Here is a 17,935-nt window from a genome sequence, read left to right as displayed (position 1 = left end):
GTACTGTCACGGATGGATATAAACTGTTCAGGAAGGACAGGCAGGGCCGAAAAGGTGGGGGAGTTGCACTGTGTGTAAGGGAGCAGTATGACTGCTCAGAGATCAAGTATGAAACTGCAGAAAAACCTGAGTGTCTCTGGATTAAATTTAGAAGTGTGAGCAACAAGGGTGATGTCGTGGTGGGAGTCTGCTATAGACCACCGGACCAGGGGGATGAGGTGGACGAGGCTTTCTTCCGGCAACTCACGGAAGTTACTAGATCGCAGGCCCTGGTTCTCATGGGAGACTTCAATCACCCTGATATCTGCTGGGAGAGCAATACAGCGGTGCACAGACAATCCAGGAAGTTTTTGGAAAGGGTAGGGGACAATTTCCTGGTGCAAATGCTGGAGGAACCAACTAGGGGCAGAGCTCTTCTTGACCTGCTGCTCACAAACCAGGAAGAATTAGTAGGAGAAGCTAAAGTGGATGGGAACCTGGGAAGCAGTGACCATGAGATGGTCGAGTTCAGGATCCTGACACAGGGAAGAAAGGAAAGCAGCAGAATACGGACCCTGGACTTTAGAAAAGCAGACTTTGACTCCCTCAGGGAACTGATGGGCAGGATCCCCTGGGAGAATAACATGAGGGGGAAAGGAGTCCAGGAGAGCTGGCTGTATTTTAAAGAATCCTTATTGAGGTTACAGGGACAAACCATCCCGATGTGCAGAAAGAATAGTAAATATGGCAGGCGACCAGCTTGGCTTAACAGTGAAATCCTTGCTGATCTTGAACACAAAAAAGAAGCTTACAAGAAGTGGAATTTTGGACAAATGACCAGGGAGGAGTATAAAAATATTGCTCGGGGATGCAGGAGTGTAATCAGGAAGGCCAAATCCCACCTGGAGTTGCAGCAAGCAAGAGATGTTAAGATTAACAAGAAGGGTTTCTTCAGGTATGTTAGCAACAAGAAGAAAGTCAAGGAAAGTGTGGGCCCCTTACTGAATGAGGGAGGCAACCTAGTGACAGAGGATGTGGAAAAAGCTAAGGTACTCAATGCTTTTTTTGCCTCTGTCTTCACAAAGGTCAGCTCCCAGACTACTGCACTGGACAGCACAGCATGGGGAGGAGGTGACCAGCCCTCTGTGAAGAAAGAAGTAGTTCAGGACTATTTAGAAAAGCTGGACAAGCACAAGTCCATGGGGCCAGATGCGCTGCATCCGAGAGTGCTAAAGGAGTTGGCGGATGTGATTGCAGAGCCATTGGCCATTATCTTTGAAAACTCATGGCGATCGGGGGAAGTCCCGGACAACTGGAAAAAGGCTAATGTAGTGCCCATCTTTAAAAAAGGGAAGAAGGAGGATCCTGGGAACTACAGGCCAGTCAGCCTCACCTCAAAGTCCCTGGAAAAATCATGGAGCAGGTCCTCAAGGAATCAATTCTGAAACACTTAGAGGAGAGAAAAGTGATCAGGAACAGTCAGCATGGATTCACCAAGGGCAAGTCATGCCTGACTAATCTAATTGCCTTCTATGATGAGATAACTGGCTCTGTGGATGAGGGGAAAGCAGTGGACGTGTTGTTTCTTGACTTTAGCAAAGCTTTTGACACGGTCTCCCACAGTATTCATGCCAGCAAGTTAAAGAAGTATGGGCTGGATGAATGGACTATAAGGTGGATAGAAAGTTGGCTAGATTGTCGAGCTCAATGGATAGTGATCAATGGCTCCATGTCTAGTTCGCAGCTAGTATCAAGTGGAGTGCCCCAAGGGTCGGTCCTCTGGCCGGTTTTGTTCAATATCTTCATTAATGATCTAGAGGATGGTGTGGATTGCACCCTCTGCAAGTTTGCAGATGACACGAAACTGGGAGGAGAGGTAGATACACTGGAGGGTAGGGATAGAGGGCCCTAGACAAATTAGAGGATTGGGCCAAAAGAAATCTGATGAGATTCAACAAGGACAAGTGCAGAGTCCTGCACTTAGGACGGAAGAAACCAATGCACCGCTACAGACTAGGGACCGAATGGCTTGGCAGCAGTTCTGCAGAAAAGGACCTAGGGGTTACAGTGGACAAGAAGCTGGATATGAGTCAACAGTGTGCCCTTGTTGCCAAGAAGGCCAATGGCATTTTGGGATGTATATGTAGGGGCATTGCCAGCAGATCGAGGGAGGTGATCATTCCCCTCTATTTGACATTGGTGAGGCTCATCTGGAGTACTGTGTCCAGTTTTGGGCCGCACACTTCAGGAAGGATGTGGAAAAATTAGAAAACGTCCAGCGGAGGGCAACAAAAATGATTAGGGGACTGGAACACATGAGTTATGAGGAGAGGCTGAGGGAACTGGGATTGTTTAGTCTGCAGAAGAGAAGAATGAGGGGGGATTTGATAGCTGCTTTCAACTACCTGAAAGGGGGTTCCAAAGAGGATGGATCGAGACTGTTCTCAGTGGTAGCAGATGACAGAACGAGGAGTAATGGTCTCAAGTTACAGTGGGGGAGGTTTAGGTTGGATATTAGGAAAAACTTTTTCACTAGAAGGGTGGTGAAACACTGCAATGCGTTACCTAGGGAGGTGGTGGAATCTCCTTCCTTAGATATTTTTAAGGTCAGGCTTGACAAAGCCCTGGCTGGGATGATTTAGTTGGGGATTGGTCCTGCTTTGAGCAGGGGGTTGGACTAGATGACCTCCTGAGGTCCCTTCCAACCCTGATATTCTATGATTCCATGATTCTATGATTCCTTTTCTTGCGGCATATGCACCTTTTTGTTCCCTCAGCATGCAAGACATATTTATTTCGCACACTCACTGAAGGCTAGTACTATATAAGGGTGCGTGAGGTAAAATCTTTTGTTGGACACTCTTGATAAATTGATGTTTGAGTGTCATGTAGTGTCCATGTGGTGGTTACTGGTGCCAGGATACCTCTCCCACTTTGTCTCACTAGTATGCTAAGAACAACACAGCTACAACAACACTGCATACAGTATTATGTTAATTGCTTAAACAAGTTTCATGATCAGTTTGCATAACCTTTTGTCTCATCACGTTATTTGGCCCACATACTTCCATAGGAAGTTTTAGCTATTTACTTCAAGCTGAATTTGGCTCGGAGAGTAAATACATAAAATTCCTATGGAGAGAGTATTTCTGGTAATAATGGACCAACTATCTCAAGTGGAATTCTGTTGACTTTAGTTGAATATACCCATGTCGCTCCAAGGATCATGACATCTTCTTCAGGACATGTCACACTCGGTTCTTCCCCCTTCCGGGGGAACTGCAGTCCACTGTCCAGCCACTTCCTTCAGTGGCAACCATAGTCTACTGTTAAGCCACGTCCCCATTGGTGAGGATCAAGGGGGTAGGAGGAGAAACCCAGGCTCACTCACTACTCCAGGTCCCGGCCAGGGACCCTGCAGATAGCAGCCACTTGTTGCATCCCCACCAACCACTTAGTCTATTTCCCTGGACCATTTCTTCATGGTGCTAGCACCTTCTTCACCCATACCTCAGGGCTTCAGCATGCCAGTCCTAGCGGTCAGCCAGGAGCTTGCTCTCACTCCCCTGATCCTGCCCAGCACAGCTGTGTCCCAGGTGCTAGCTTTCTTCCACCCACAAAGCAGCCAGTTCTCCCTCCTCAAGCTCCAAGGAGCAACTCCAGCTGCTCTTCTATGCAGCCCTTCTTATATGGGCAAGCCCAGCCCTGATTGGCAGCCCCTCGCAGCCCCTCTCAAATTGGCTGTCTCCTGCGCAGCCTTCCTATGGCTCTATTAATCCCTTATGGGCTGTTGTGGGGCACACACCCCATCACACTGAGTATCACTGAGTATGAAGTACTGTCACCCTAGATGCAGTTAATAAGCCAAATTCAGCCCTGCCATAATTCCTCTGAAATCAGTAGAGTTAAACATCAACTTATGCCAAAGCTACATTTGGATCACTGGCTCCCAGCTTCCCAACTATCTTGTTACATTTAAAAGAAACATTTGATACAAAAGGGAGAAATAAGGGAGAAATAAATTCTAAATCAAAAAAGCAACTATTCTATAGCATCACTGTACTGCATACATAACTAAACACGCACACATACATTACCTTTTTGGGTATATTTCAAACATTTTACTCTCATTTCATCCAGTCATTCAAATATAAAGCTTCATATGTTTCTAGGTTTCATTATTGTCATCTAATTACAAAGAATCAGAGAATGTAAACAGTGAATTAAGCTTGAGCTTCTCATTTCTCCAGAATTCATCAGATAAATTTAAAATAAGATTAGTATCATATCTTTGGACATTTGATTCATGTTCTTTACAGTTCTTATGTATTTATCAGCTTTTTATTGAAGAGGTAGGTCTCTGGTGTATTTTTAATCTCATTTCAGTTTTTTTTCAATTTTCAGTTGATATGAAAGATAGATATTTAAACATTGTTTGCAGATGAATTTAAAGAAGCTGTGTTTCCCTTAGCCAGACTAAACTGATGTAAACAAACCATTTTCCTTCAAATCGAGAACAGAACCCCTTAAATGGAAAATATAGATATAGATATCAAAACCTAGAGCATGTCATAAAGTTAGATAAGCAAACAAGTTAAAATAATTGCTCTGATTCATGCAAAGGCTTTTCTCAATGTGAAGTTTTAGTTTCTGCTTATCAAGCCATAGTGTTCTGTTAAATGAAGGGTACCAGAGGTACTGGGAATTCATAATATAATACTGAACAGTTTAAAGATGTAATCAGAAAAATCTCCTTACTTTGTGCAGAATTAGGTCATGGCTCACTAAATCATATCCAAACACAGTACAGCCTCCTATTTTGAAGGTTCCCCGTACTAAATGATTCAAGGTGGGAAGTGAAACAACCAAGAATAGATTGTTAGAGATAAGGGTCATTGAGACAAGCATCTTAGAAGAATTCAAAGGATTTAGTCCCAAATCACCTCCGTATTACTGCAGTTTGACACCCATGAAACTTCACTGAAATCAATGCAATTATATCAAAGTAAAACTGGAGTAGCAAATTGGTGAATAGAGCTGGGCAAAATTCTTTGGCTGAAGCTCTTTTCATTAAAAAGCAATTTGGAAACACCAAAATGTTTCATGAATTTGCATTGATTTTCCCAAATTGTTTATTTAAAAAAAATTGAAACATTTTTTTTCTAAACACAACCTTTCAATTTTTCTGTTTGAAATGACATTTTATTTCAAATTTCCTTTCATTTTATATTTAAAAATCTTTAAAAATGGTCAAAATCTAAATGAAATATTTTGATTTTGTTGAAACAAAACATTTTATTCATGCCCAAATGATTTTTTTCTTTCTGATTCACTGACATTTTTCAAAATTTTCACTTTCCATCCAACCCAAAATGATCTTTAACTTTTCAAAATTGCCAGCAAACCAAAAAAATCCATTATTCACCAAGCAATACTAATGAATCAACTCCAAAAGCTTCTACACAAAGGTAAGGGCTTAGAACTCAAACTCGAAGAAAATTTTCAGCTGAATAGTCAATTTGCCAAAACAACAACAAAACGAGCAGTTTCAGGGTGACTCAAACTATTAATGAATTCAGGTTGAATTCAGCAAATAGTTTAAACCAAAGAAAAAACACTGAAAAAGTCAAAACAGTTTGTTATGATATTTTCAAACAAAGTGTTACAACCTTTTGTTTCAAAATGACATTTTGTTTTAAAATTTAGCTATATGTGTTTAAGGGTAAAAAAAAAAACCCTGAAAATGTAACAAATGAACAAAAAAACCGGATTCATTTCAGATTGAACAAAATGTTTCATTTGACCTAAAATTAAGTTTTTTGTTTTTTCATTTCAGTGAGAAAAACAAATTGGTTAGTCTCTAAGGTGCCACAAGTAGTCATTTTCTTTTTGCGAATACAGACTAACACAGCTGTTACTCTGAAAAAAAACCATTTCAGTTTCAATTTGAATCTCTGCTATTATTTTTTTCTTCAGATTTTTTGGTTCATCTCAGCTCTACCTAGAACAGTGTTTATCCCTGTACACTTAATGTAATCGAAATGGTGTGGTTAGGATCATATACATGATGGGCTACTTGCTTTTCTTCAGATGGAACAAGCCAAGCTTTGCTAACCTTTTAGCAGTTCCATTTTTCATGCCTCTTCCTTCCCTTCCCCCATCCCTTCTGACAAACAGGAGAGAGTTCAATCACTTTTTAAAAAGCCTGTTTCCTGCCCAGCGTACTCACCTGTACGATAGGAGAAGTACCAGCCCTGAAAGGTGGGCTCTCTCTCACACACATTGTGACCTATGACACAAGGAGCCCATGCAAGGAAGTAGGCATGCTGCTGTAGCTCACGAAAGCTTATGCTCAAATAAATTTGTTAGTCTCTAAGGTGCCACAAGTCCTCCTTTTCTTTTTACACCAGTTTACTCTCTCATGCAGGTCTGACATCTTGGCCAGCACACCAAGGGCAGAAACTGGGATCTCCAGAGCTGACAGGGTAAATCAGTACATAAGTCTTGAGCTGTAACCTGTAACTGACCAATATCCTCCCTGGATCAGGGACACATAAGGCACTGAGCAATGGGTTACAACATGCTTCCCCTCAATGGTGGAAGCTCACCCTGAGCATCTGAGGCCCACGGCAGGCCAAATCCTGAACAACTCCTCCAACTTACATCTGTGACAATCTGCATCTTGGCAAGCACACTGGGTATTGAATAAGGGACCTCCAGAAATGCAAGCATAAGTCGCTACAGTTTGCGCTACAGAGCCAGGTTCTGTAACTAGGGGCTGCAACAGACCCATATCCTGTATGGATCAGTGTCAGGATCAGACCCTGCAGCAGGGTTAGTCTCCTGGCAACCCAGCAAGAGAATCTAGCCACCAGGAGGTTACCTGGTCGACTGTACCACCTGACAGGTCAGAAAGGGCAGCTGGTTGGCTTTTAAGCCCAAGAGCAGCAACTGGCTTTTAAGCCCAAGAGCAGCAACTGACAGAAAGTCAGCTTTCTGGCTGCTGACTGTGTTCATGCCTGCAGCTGTACTCCTCCCTATGTCTACTGCTCCTCACCTTGCTCCAGCCATGCTTCTAGTCCTGTTCCCACCTTGTCTCCCCACATTGCTCCTGCTCAGTGCCTGCTACCTCACCTTGCTCCTGGTTACCACTTTCTCCCCCCAGACCCAAGTTCTGGCTCTGCCTCCTGGTGAGGCTCCTGGTTGCTGAGTCTGACCCTTAGGTTGGATCTGATTCCTTGCTCTTGCTCCACCCATGAGGCCTGACTCTTGCTCTGCCCACTAGACCTGGCCATCCATGACCCAGTCTCTAACAATCAGGCACAGAAGGTGGCAGGTAACTCATACTGACAAGTGTGTTACACAGACATGTAGCAGGGCTCACAACTGAGCTCTCAGCCATTAACAAGAGACAATTTGAATAATTAATCAGTCAACAGCACTTTTTAAGAAATGAAATGTTTAACGGAATGAAGGATGAGGGCAGGGGAAGTCTTCATTTGTAGAGGTGTCATCTCATTAGGAAGCAGAATAATTGTAGAGTAGATCAAAACAGAACTGCTTCTACATTCTAAAATAGACTGTAACCGGCTAAATGCTGTAGAAAACCAAAAGCTGTTTTTTTTAAAGCTGCAATTTATAAACACCTCTGTCTGACCTGTTGACAAATTCATGTGATATCTTTGATGTTTTGTCATGCTCAGTCTGACAGCTGCCATTGCCTGACAGTCATTTCAGTAATGATGTTTTTTTTCTCCCACATAAGTCTTGAGCCGCGAGCTCAGCTGTGAGAGTGTGATGGTAACAATAATATTTTATATTTACAGTGAAGATAGTGAAAACATTTGCCTTTATCTTTTTTTGCTGATAAGCAGGATATTAGCTCCTTGGATAGGTATGCTATGCTTATAATGGGGAGACTCTTAGAACCAGTAATATCTTACCTACCGGTAAAAAGAGAAATAGAAAATGTAACTGCCTCCATGTATACAGTGTTTATTTCAAAGGGTGACAATGCTTTACAAATATATAGATATAGATATGCAGGAATCAATTAACCTCCCACTGACGTGCAGCCACCTCTAGGGTGAAATGTAGCAATGGTTTAAAAGTTTTGGTGAGGTAGTGATTAATAATATTGGACCAGATTTTCATTTATGATACATCTCTTTTGCACAGATCAGGCAGTGCAAAGGGACTGGATTCAGGTCATAAACAACCAGTGGAGACTTACCTTTGCAGAGGGGAACTCCACATGGCATAAACCCAGTTTCTACACCAGGGAGTATGCCAAAGGCCTGCCAGAGGAGTAACAGGACAGGCTGAGAGCATAGCCCAGCAGAGCTCCATTCCACCAATCCTTCAGTGATGTAAGGGCCCTGCTCTGACAAGATCGCAACCTAGGGTAATATGTTAACTCATTTCAAGAAACACACTCATTTGTGATGACATTAGAAAAACTTTCTTGTATTGCTAATAGTCCTTTCATTTCTATCTTTAATGCTCTCTGTGAATGGCAACTGCAACTTTAAATCAGATTGACTGATACATGAAGGTGGGACAACACGTGGAGCCATTTGAACCAAGGCAAGAGCATCCTTCCAGTATTGCACAAGGTACCATATCTGCAAGGTACCATATGTGTTTGACCCACAGGAAATACCATTTTAGTTGAGCAGTAACATGAAAGACACGCGTAATCCATACCAAGGGTCAGATCCTCAGCTGGCTCCCACAGACATAACTCGATGGCACAGCTCCACTGACTTCCCAGTTTAGAGCAGCTCAGGATTCAGCCCCAAAACTCTGTAATGTGCACTGATTTATCTCTTAATAATTTATTAAACATGGTTAAAAAGACAAATCAGTGATGGTGGTTCCTGTCAGAGAAAAGCTTTTATACTGATTGCACTGTGTCTGACAAGGCAGTACGCACAGTAGTTCTGCCTCTGTTACACAGGAGCTGTGAAGGAACAGTCACATGAATGTGTATTGCACATCTCCTCTTACCTTTTGGTTTGCTCTCTGCTTCTTCTATTGCGTAGGTAGTGCCATCTGCTACCAGATTTGAAGCTGGCCCTGTATCTATTTAGACATACATAAAGTAATGGAATTTGTACAGTGCCCTGCACACATGCTGGGTGTTGTGCAAAATGTTAAACATCATGTATGTAAAGTCTGTCAACCTCCCCCCCACCCCCGACAAACTGGTGTCTCTGCTCCCTTGCCCTACAGCACACTGCACACGCAGCTTAGTATAATTACAGGGGAAATATTCTATTTACAGTGTTAGTGGGAGTCACCAGAGGTTGCTGTTACAGATAGTATTACACAAGTTCTGTTTAATTGTATCATGCATAATTAGCCAGAGCTGGGGAAAATGCTAATTCTCAGGTGTGATGCAGTTCTTTGTAGAAGCTGATCATCTCACCAGTAAAACTTGTTCCCTGTACGAGTCTCTGTGTTTGACCCTTTTACTCTTTAGTGTGTATGCTGCTCACAGATAGACCAATTCAATCAAACAAAATATTGTGTGGTCCTTGGCATAAGTCAGCGCAGCTCAAAGGTTGCTCCAATTTATACCTGGCTGCTCACAGCCCAAGGTGCATTTCTGGGAGCCATGGATAGCTGGAGTTGAGACCCAGAGATGCCCCAGTCACATCTCTTCTGCACCCAAGAATGCTTCCTTTTTGGAGGCTGAGAAGGGAGGGATGTCGTACTACAACAGGGAATCCCCAGCTGTTACAGAGCTGCCATTGTGTATAATTAAGTAGTGTACTGAATAAGGGGACTCCCTAAATAAGCATTTTTTCTGATTACTTTGCACTATCGCGTAACAAAGCAGCCAGAGTATAGGCAAGAATCTGGCCCAGGAATTCTTAAAGGCTAACTAGTGGTTTAGACATACTTATAAATCCTTACATTAAAAAAAAAAAAGGAATGACCCTTAAAAATCAATCTATAATGAACATATACTGTTTATAGTCACCTGCTAGAAACAGAATATTTTACTGCGCATTTGACATCTTCTGTTGCCGAATGGAAGCCCAGCACTGCATAATGTGTAGACATTCATCCCTAACTCAGGCAACCACTGGAAAACCTTGAAAGTTCTCATTTAATCCCTTCAGCTGCATTTGATTTTCTCCCTGTAGCATCTAAGTTTTGTAAATTTAGATGGGATCGTAATCTGGCCATTCTGAGGCTGCCTTGTGTTCGTGTGTGTGTACAGCACTTCCTCTATGCTAGAATTTCATGTCCTATGTAGATTTACTTTTTAATGATACAATGGTAGTTGAATTTTACCTTTTATGTTTCAGTTGTTCATTAGTGCACAACGTTCACTGGTAACTCAACAGAGAACATTCCCATAATCAAGTAGTGATCCACCCATGTCCTCTGCTCTACAACCCTCAGTGATCTATAAACCATTAAAACTCTGAATACAGGTTTGGATGTTTAGGTTATCCTCCTTTTCAGCTTGTCTGTGAGTCCAAACTTCTAAAAGATTCACTTATGTCTGTGTTACTGCAGCAACATCAAATTCATGTTGTTATCTTAATAACAAAGTCAGTTCATTTCTTTAAAAAATAAAAATGAATTCCTTTGGGCTTGCTTTAGAAGAGGTGCTAGATTTAAATATTAAAGACTCGCCAGTATTAAAAGCTACAAAACAAAAATATCATTGAATTCAATAGAATCTGGAGAGTATTTTGATATATAATTTATATATGTAAATTATTTAGTTTTTATGCAAATTAGCCTATTATGAAGAGCCCCTGTATTGTGAATGGTGCTTCAACTCATGGACCCATCAACTGCTAATAAAATAAATATTGAAATAAAACTGTATTTTTTGTTCAAATTTCTGTATATAGATGGCAGCACTGCTTGTTTTATTTACTGAAGACTTAAATAATAAAAAGCTTCAATGCATTTAATGAAGAGGTCTTAGTACTGTGCATGTTTCAAAAAGATTCTAGTTTGAATTTACTGAAATATTATGATGTACATCACAGTAACACCTGGAGGTCTCAACCAAGATTGGAACCTCTTTGTGCTGGGTGCTATACCTATATAGTAAGAGACAGCCTCTGCCCCCAAAGAATTTGCAATGTAAATGGACAAGGGAAAATTATCCCCAATTTACAGATGGGGAACTGAGATACAGAATAAATAATTTGCACAAGGTTGCATAAGAAGTCTGTAGCAGGACCAGGATTTGAACCCAAATGCCCAAAGTCCCAGTCTAGTGTTTTAACCACAAGATCTGGCATCCTCTCTGAAGCAGAAAAACTGACCTAGGTTCCCAAATAGAAAGACAGGGAGGGGAGACACTGGCAGCTGTCACTGGAGCAATGGTAGCCTTCGATTTATTGCAGTATCATAGAATTATAGATATTAGGGTTGAAGTGCAAAACCCAGCTTTGCTCTCTATAAAACTCTATGATAAGTAAGAAAATGCAGATGAAGCTTGAACTCCTTGCTGCAAATTGCCCCACAGATATTACCTGGATATTTCAAGAGTGTATAAACAGCACCTGATTGTCAGTGCCATGTGTTGTAAGTAGAGCAGTGCAAAATAATTTGCAAGTAATGCAAACAACATACATTTTGGTAGCCACTAAGTTCTAGCAAGGTTGAAAAAATATTTTGCCGCAATGCAGTTTTGTTCATTTTTGATTTAACCAAATATAATGTTGTTTAGTGAGGACAAAACATGGCTGTCGCATTAGTGGGAGGAAGCAACGGTCAAATGATGAATACCGATACCGTTCGTCAAAACATTTCCTTGTGCTGCGCCAGTGTGGTCATTACCAGGAAGGCTTGGAGGAAGAGGCTAAAGGTGCTAAAGGTTGTGCAGGCCACAATATGTTTTCAATGATGTCTGTGCTACCAATCACCCAAGCAACACATTTCATCTATAACCCAAAGCTTACGACAATACAACTAGAACCAAACTTGAAGTCAACACCAGAGGAAAAAAGGTAACAGTTTTATCACCCTTTTAAAGGTGTACTGAATGACTGGCTGGAGTTTTTAATGCAGCAGCTCCCACAGCCATTGTTGGGACAATACTGGGAGCTGGTACGTTCAAAGAAATAGAGGGGGGCAAAGGATAGAAAGTTGAAGTGCCACAAAAAACTCAATGTAGAAAATGAACTGCCTCCTTTCTCTGCCCTCAGCCAACTGCTTCAAGAACACGTCACGAACAGAGCCACAAGTGGACTACAATCACAGGCTTGGACGGCAATTGCTTTTCAGAATGGAATTTGATCCTGGATGTCCAGAGATGAGTGCTTCCCCCTCTAAATCCCAGCCAGTTGTGCTATTAAGGTTAAGTTGTGCTATTAAGGTTAAGATATTTTGGTTCTGATGATAGGTAGGAATTGGAGGAATTATTCAGATAGAACCATAATTCAAAACCCCAAGAGACTTTTCCAAGTCTGAAAATCTTTGGTTACCTGTTTTATAAAGTGATATTACAACTTTTCTTCCCTTCTTCATTTTGAGTCTCTGGCCAAGAAAGGAAACAGAAGTGCTGAAATCCAGTGAGAAACCTCATCTTCCTAATAAGGCAGGGCCAACCAAATGCAGGAATTGCTGGCAACCTTTCGAGGAAGATTCTACTAATGAGATTTCCAGAGTCATTTGGATGATTGAAGGGCTTCCGGTAAGTGATGAAGTATCCACACACTGGTGTGCCTAAGTGGACCAAACTTCTGAGGGCCTGGTTTTACAAGGAAAGAGGTCCCATGGATTTGAATGGGAGCTCTCTCTGAGGAGTGAAGTGTGGAGGATCATGTCCTGAGCCTTCTGAGATTCACCATTAGGGACATTAAAAGTCTAAAAGACTCTGTCAGAAGACCTACCTAAACAGAGAATTATTCCTATTCGGAAATGGACCAACCATAATTTGTAAGCTATGTTCTGATTCCATCAAAGACTGGCATATTCATATCTCCATATGTACTGTACCTGGAAATGACCGCAGCTAAAATTTTAATTTGTAATGGTGTCTTCTGTGCAGTCCATTAAACTTTAAAAGAAACAACACAAAGACAGTTTTTTTTCCTCAGACCTTTACAATCATATTTAAAAATAAATGAGGCAGAAAATGAACTGCTCAAATACTGCAGTCCTTGCCACCACTCACTTAATCCAGTGACAATATTATCTGAGTAAGTAGGATTTGGCCCCAAGTGCACAGAGAGGAGATAGCCAATGCTCCACTGAGTTATGTGCAGTCACATCAACCTCAGAAAATCCCTCCAAACTCTGACAATTCAGCCAATAAAAGAAATAACTGCATTACATTTTAAAGGGATGTGTGTATTTCTTATCACCTCTTTCCTTCACTCATCTGTCTTCTTTCTAGACAGCAAGGCTGTCGCAGCTTTGGGAGCAAGGGTACTTCTTCACATGCAAATTTAACACCTTGCTCCAAACCCTTTTTCCTACAATAATATTATTGTTTAAAGAGCTAACCTACTACCCCGTTTTATTAGGGGGATATTGTTTGGGTTTCAGGAAGAAAAGTGGAGGGGGAAGGGATGGGTCTTTAAACTTGATACCAGAGCCAATGCGTTTTCTGGTGCAAATTTATAGAGAATTGGTTGTTTAGAGAGTCAGAAGCCACAGAAAAATAAACACAGGTCAGGAAATGCATTTGGAGCCAATTGGAAGTCTTCACAGGCTTACTGCATGCTTCATTCTGTGTTAGTTCTTCTATTTTTGAATCAGAAAAGACAAGTCATTAACTGAGTAAGGCCAGGTCTATAGTACCACTTACTTTGGCATAACTTATGTCGCTCAGGAGTGTGAATAAGTGATCCCCCAAGCGATGTAAGTTACACCGACCTAAGTGCCAGTGTGAATAGAGCTTCTCCTGCCAACATAGCTACCACCTCTCATGAGGTAGATTTATTATGCCAACGGGAGAGCTCTCTCCCATCAGCATAAAGCGTCTTCACCAGGCGCACTACAGCAGCGCAGCTGCATTGATGTACCGCATCTAGCGTAGACTGGCCCTAACTCAAGTAGAACTACCTGACAGTAGACAGATGATGTGCTGGAAGTAAAATAACTGCTATACTCACAAATAAGCTGATATCACACCATGGGAAGTACCATTCAGGACCAGACAGGGCCCTTTATGGAGACCTGTAATTTACAATGCATGTGATTAGTTAAAGTGATAATCCAATGGCTAGAGGAGGGACCTATGAGAACACCTTTTTGCCTGGAGTGAAAGTCTAAGCAGCAGGGGTGGGGAAGCTGGCAGCTTGCATGGGTACCTGGCTCTGAAGCTGAGAAGCAGATCTCCTGCTTTCACAAGTCCCAGTGGGCAAAATAATGAAAGGAAAATAAATCTGTACAAGAAGACAGAAGCACAGAATGAAGAGATGGGCTAAAAATATGCCAATGAGTTAATGCTGTCCTTGAATCACTAGCAAAAAAAAAAAAAAAAAAAAGATGTCCTTTTGGCATTTACTGAAAACACTTCTCTAAACAAGCAGTAGGTAGGAGAGACAAGTTCTATACCATTTATATTGTTTAATTTTTCTTTTGGCTACAGAATTTCCAAACAGGTCAGGTGAAATAAGGGGAGGTGATTAGAGGGATGGAGAGGAGATGTGGAGAGAAAGCAGTCAGATGGTTAAAGTAGAGACCAAAGAGCCAGCAGATATTTGTCCCCAGCTTTGCTATGGTTTGAAGGCTGACCTAGGCAAGTCACTTCACTTTGCTGTGCTTCAGATCTTCCTTCTAGAGAACGGATGTATCATCACAGCTCGGTCGTGAGACTGAATTGATGAAAGTTTGCAAGGTGCTTTAAAGGCAAGATACTCAGCACTCCTGTGAGGTGTGCTGCACTCCCCACATCCATTGATTTGAGTGGGTGTGACCCAAAGCCTGTTGAAGTTAACAGGAATCTTTACATTGACTTATGGATTTTGGATCAGGCCCACTGGGAGTTGAGGATGCTCAGCACCTGGCAGGACTGATCTTTTAGTATTTCCATTTGACAGAACAAATTATTATCAGTTATTTTCACACCTAAAATTGTAGGATTTAGAGATGGGAAATACCTATTGGACAAATTGAAGTAAAGATATAGTCCCCATGTTATGGCAGAGTTCTTTAGGTTTCCTCATAGAGCTGTCTGAAGTGTCGACGGAGGAGGAGATGACTTTTACAAACAGAAGTGGAATGATTGCTCTTTGGTGTTCTGAGATGTACTGGGTATCTGCTGGTGCAGGCTTATTTAGGTGACTGGTGTATATAGCGTGCAAATTTATATTATTAACTATGTTATGTAGCAACTAATATCGCTGGAAACAGAGCCTGTTATCTGTTCCATCTACTTTGTGCCACTCTGGCATCAAAAGCATGCAGGAAATCACCTTAATCATCGAGTTGGGTAGGAGGTGTGTCTCAGGGCATAACTGGCAGAAAGGGTTGTGGTAGGAGTGCTACTGTTGTCCACTGACCCTGGGCTACCAGAATGACCCACTGGAAACCTTCAAAGCTGGCACAATTTAGAACAGCCCTGAGGGTGCTGTAAGTTGCTCCATGGAATTGGACAAGCACCCAGCAGCCTGAGGATCAGGGAACCTGTCACCACCTTTTGCAGCCTCCTGGCCCAAGCTGGGGACAGCAGTTTTTTGTGATGGGAAATGATGAAGTCTACCTTAATGTAACTGGACCTCTTGGATAGGAAACTCAGCTTTTATAATCTTCTAGAAATTAGTTATTATTACCTTTTGCAGTTGTAGGGGTTGGGTGACCATTCTAAGTCCAGTGAGAGGATGAGCAATTCAGGATTGCATGACAGTAGAGAAGAAGATGGATCCTTTGACTGTTCACTTTTTAAAGTTGTACAATTTTTGTAAGACATTACAGTGGATGAGGGGAGGGGCAATATTAGCAGGATAACATTGAAACACACTTTCTACAATTACTCTGTCTTCAGACACATTTTAATTTAGGAATAACATATGGAGTTGTGGGGGAGCTCTACTGCTTTTTATAACGTGATAGAGCACAACCTTACAAACAGTGCTTCTTATTTTCAGAACACTCAGAGCACTTGGCTGACCTGTCACAAGAACAAATGGATATAAACTGGCCATCAATATGTTTAGGCTTGAAATTGGTTTCTAACCACCAGAGGAGTGAAGTTCTAGAACAGCCATCCAAGTGCAGTAGTGGGGGTAAAAAACCTAACTGGCTTCAATACTGAGCTTAAATTTATGGAGGGGATGGTATGATAAGACTGCTTACAATGGCACATAGCCAATCTGTGACTGCTAGTAGCAAATTTCTCCAACCGTCAGGGGGAGGGCTCTGAATTACTACAGAGAATTCTTTCCCAGATGTCTGGCTGGTGGGTCTTGCCACATGTTCAGGGTCTAACTGATCACCATATTTTATAGAATCATAGGACTGGAAGGGACCTCGAGGGGTTATCTAGTCCAGTCCCCTGTACTCATGGCACGGCTAAGTATTATTTAGACCATCCCTGACAGGTGTTTGGAGATTTTTAAGAGCAGGTTAGACAATGATGGAGATTTCACAACCTAGCTAGACACTTTATTCCAGTGCTTAACCACCCTGACAGTTATGAATTTTTTCCTAATGCCCAACCTAAATTGCCCTTGCTCCAATTTAAGCCCACGGCTTCTTGTCCTGTACTCAGAGGTTAAGCAGAACAATTTTTCTCTCTCCTCCTTGTAACAATCTTTCATGTACTTGGAAACGGTTATCAAGTGCCCCCCCCCCCCCCAACCCCATCTCTCTCTCTCATACACACATACTCAGTCTTCTCTTCTCCAGACCTTTTATGTACCTGAAAATTTTGATCATGTTCCTCCCTCAGTGTTCTATTTTCCAGACTAAACAAACCCATTTTTTTCAATTTTTTCAAAGTAACCAGCAGCCACCTGCTTCCTGAGAGATTCCACTAGCAGGCAACTTTCACACTGGATGGTCCCTCCAGACTGGCTTTCTGTGAGTGGGAAATGCAGGCCACAGTCTCTGTAAATCCACACCAGGATCTGAGTAGAGGCATCCATGGTTAGGTTGTCTGTCTGGATATAGGCGCAGGTGGAGGAGACAGGAGCAGTGTTGGCACTGGCCATGTGGGCCTACCTAACCATAGCGATTATATTTCGTCTCTCTCCCACAAACTGCCTCTCAAACTCCCCTGTTTGTGGTCCCCTGTTTGGTTTGCGGTCCCCTGTTCGCTACGATTTCTTCTGACCCAGATTGTGACCTCTAAGCTACTGACTGATTACTACCAAAACATTCTAAGACATTTCTCTGCTGTTGTTTTTTTTGTTTTGTTTTGTTTTTTTCCATTTCCATCTGCATTTGTAACTGGTTTTCCAGTTGTCTAGATGTTTGGTTGCTCAGTGGTGTATTTCATTCAAGCTGTGCTTGCATGCTTTCCAGATCATTACACAATGCTGTGTTCCTGGGTTATGTTGCATTGGTGCCTTGTCTCCTGTGATATCCTTCTCCAGTTAACAGGAGAGATGCTGCCTCACACAACTATGTAGCAGAAAGCAAGGCAAGGTTGTTGATTTTGTTAGCAATTGCTCTTTCTTTTTCAACTATCAGAATCTCCACTTGGAAACTTGCATATGTTCATTGTCACTTTCTGGGTCTCATTTAATCTTTGCAAGGTTGCCTCACTTATCATTTTGAGACTTGTCACAGGGCAGAGAAATATTTACCAACCTGTTCACTAAGTGTAACCATTTCATGAAAATTACCCTCTTCTCTCCCACAGATAATGACCCCAAGAGATCTTTTATCTAAGGATCCATGCCAGCATCCTAATCAACTAGACTTCTGCCTTGCTCCTCAGTATGAATTATTTCTAATTTCTCACATGACAGATAATAATCTCCCATTATCGTCCTGTGAAATGTGGTTCAGTCTCTGAAGGGTC

The sequence above is a fragment of the Lepidochelys kempii genome, chromosome 1 (genome assembly GCF_965140265.1).
Source record: "Lepidochelys kempii isolate rLepKem1 chromosome 1, rLepKem1.hap2, whole genome shotgun sequence".
Taxonomy (NCBI): domain Eukaryota; kingdom Metazoa; phylum Chordata; order Testudines; family Cheloniidae; genus Lepidochelys; species Lepidochelys kempii.
Note: the sequence above shows the minus strand (reverse complement) of the source record.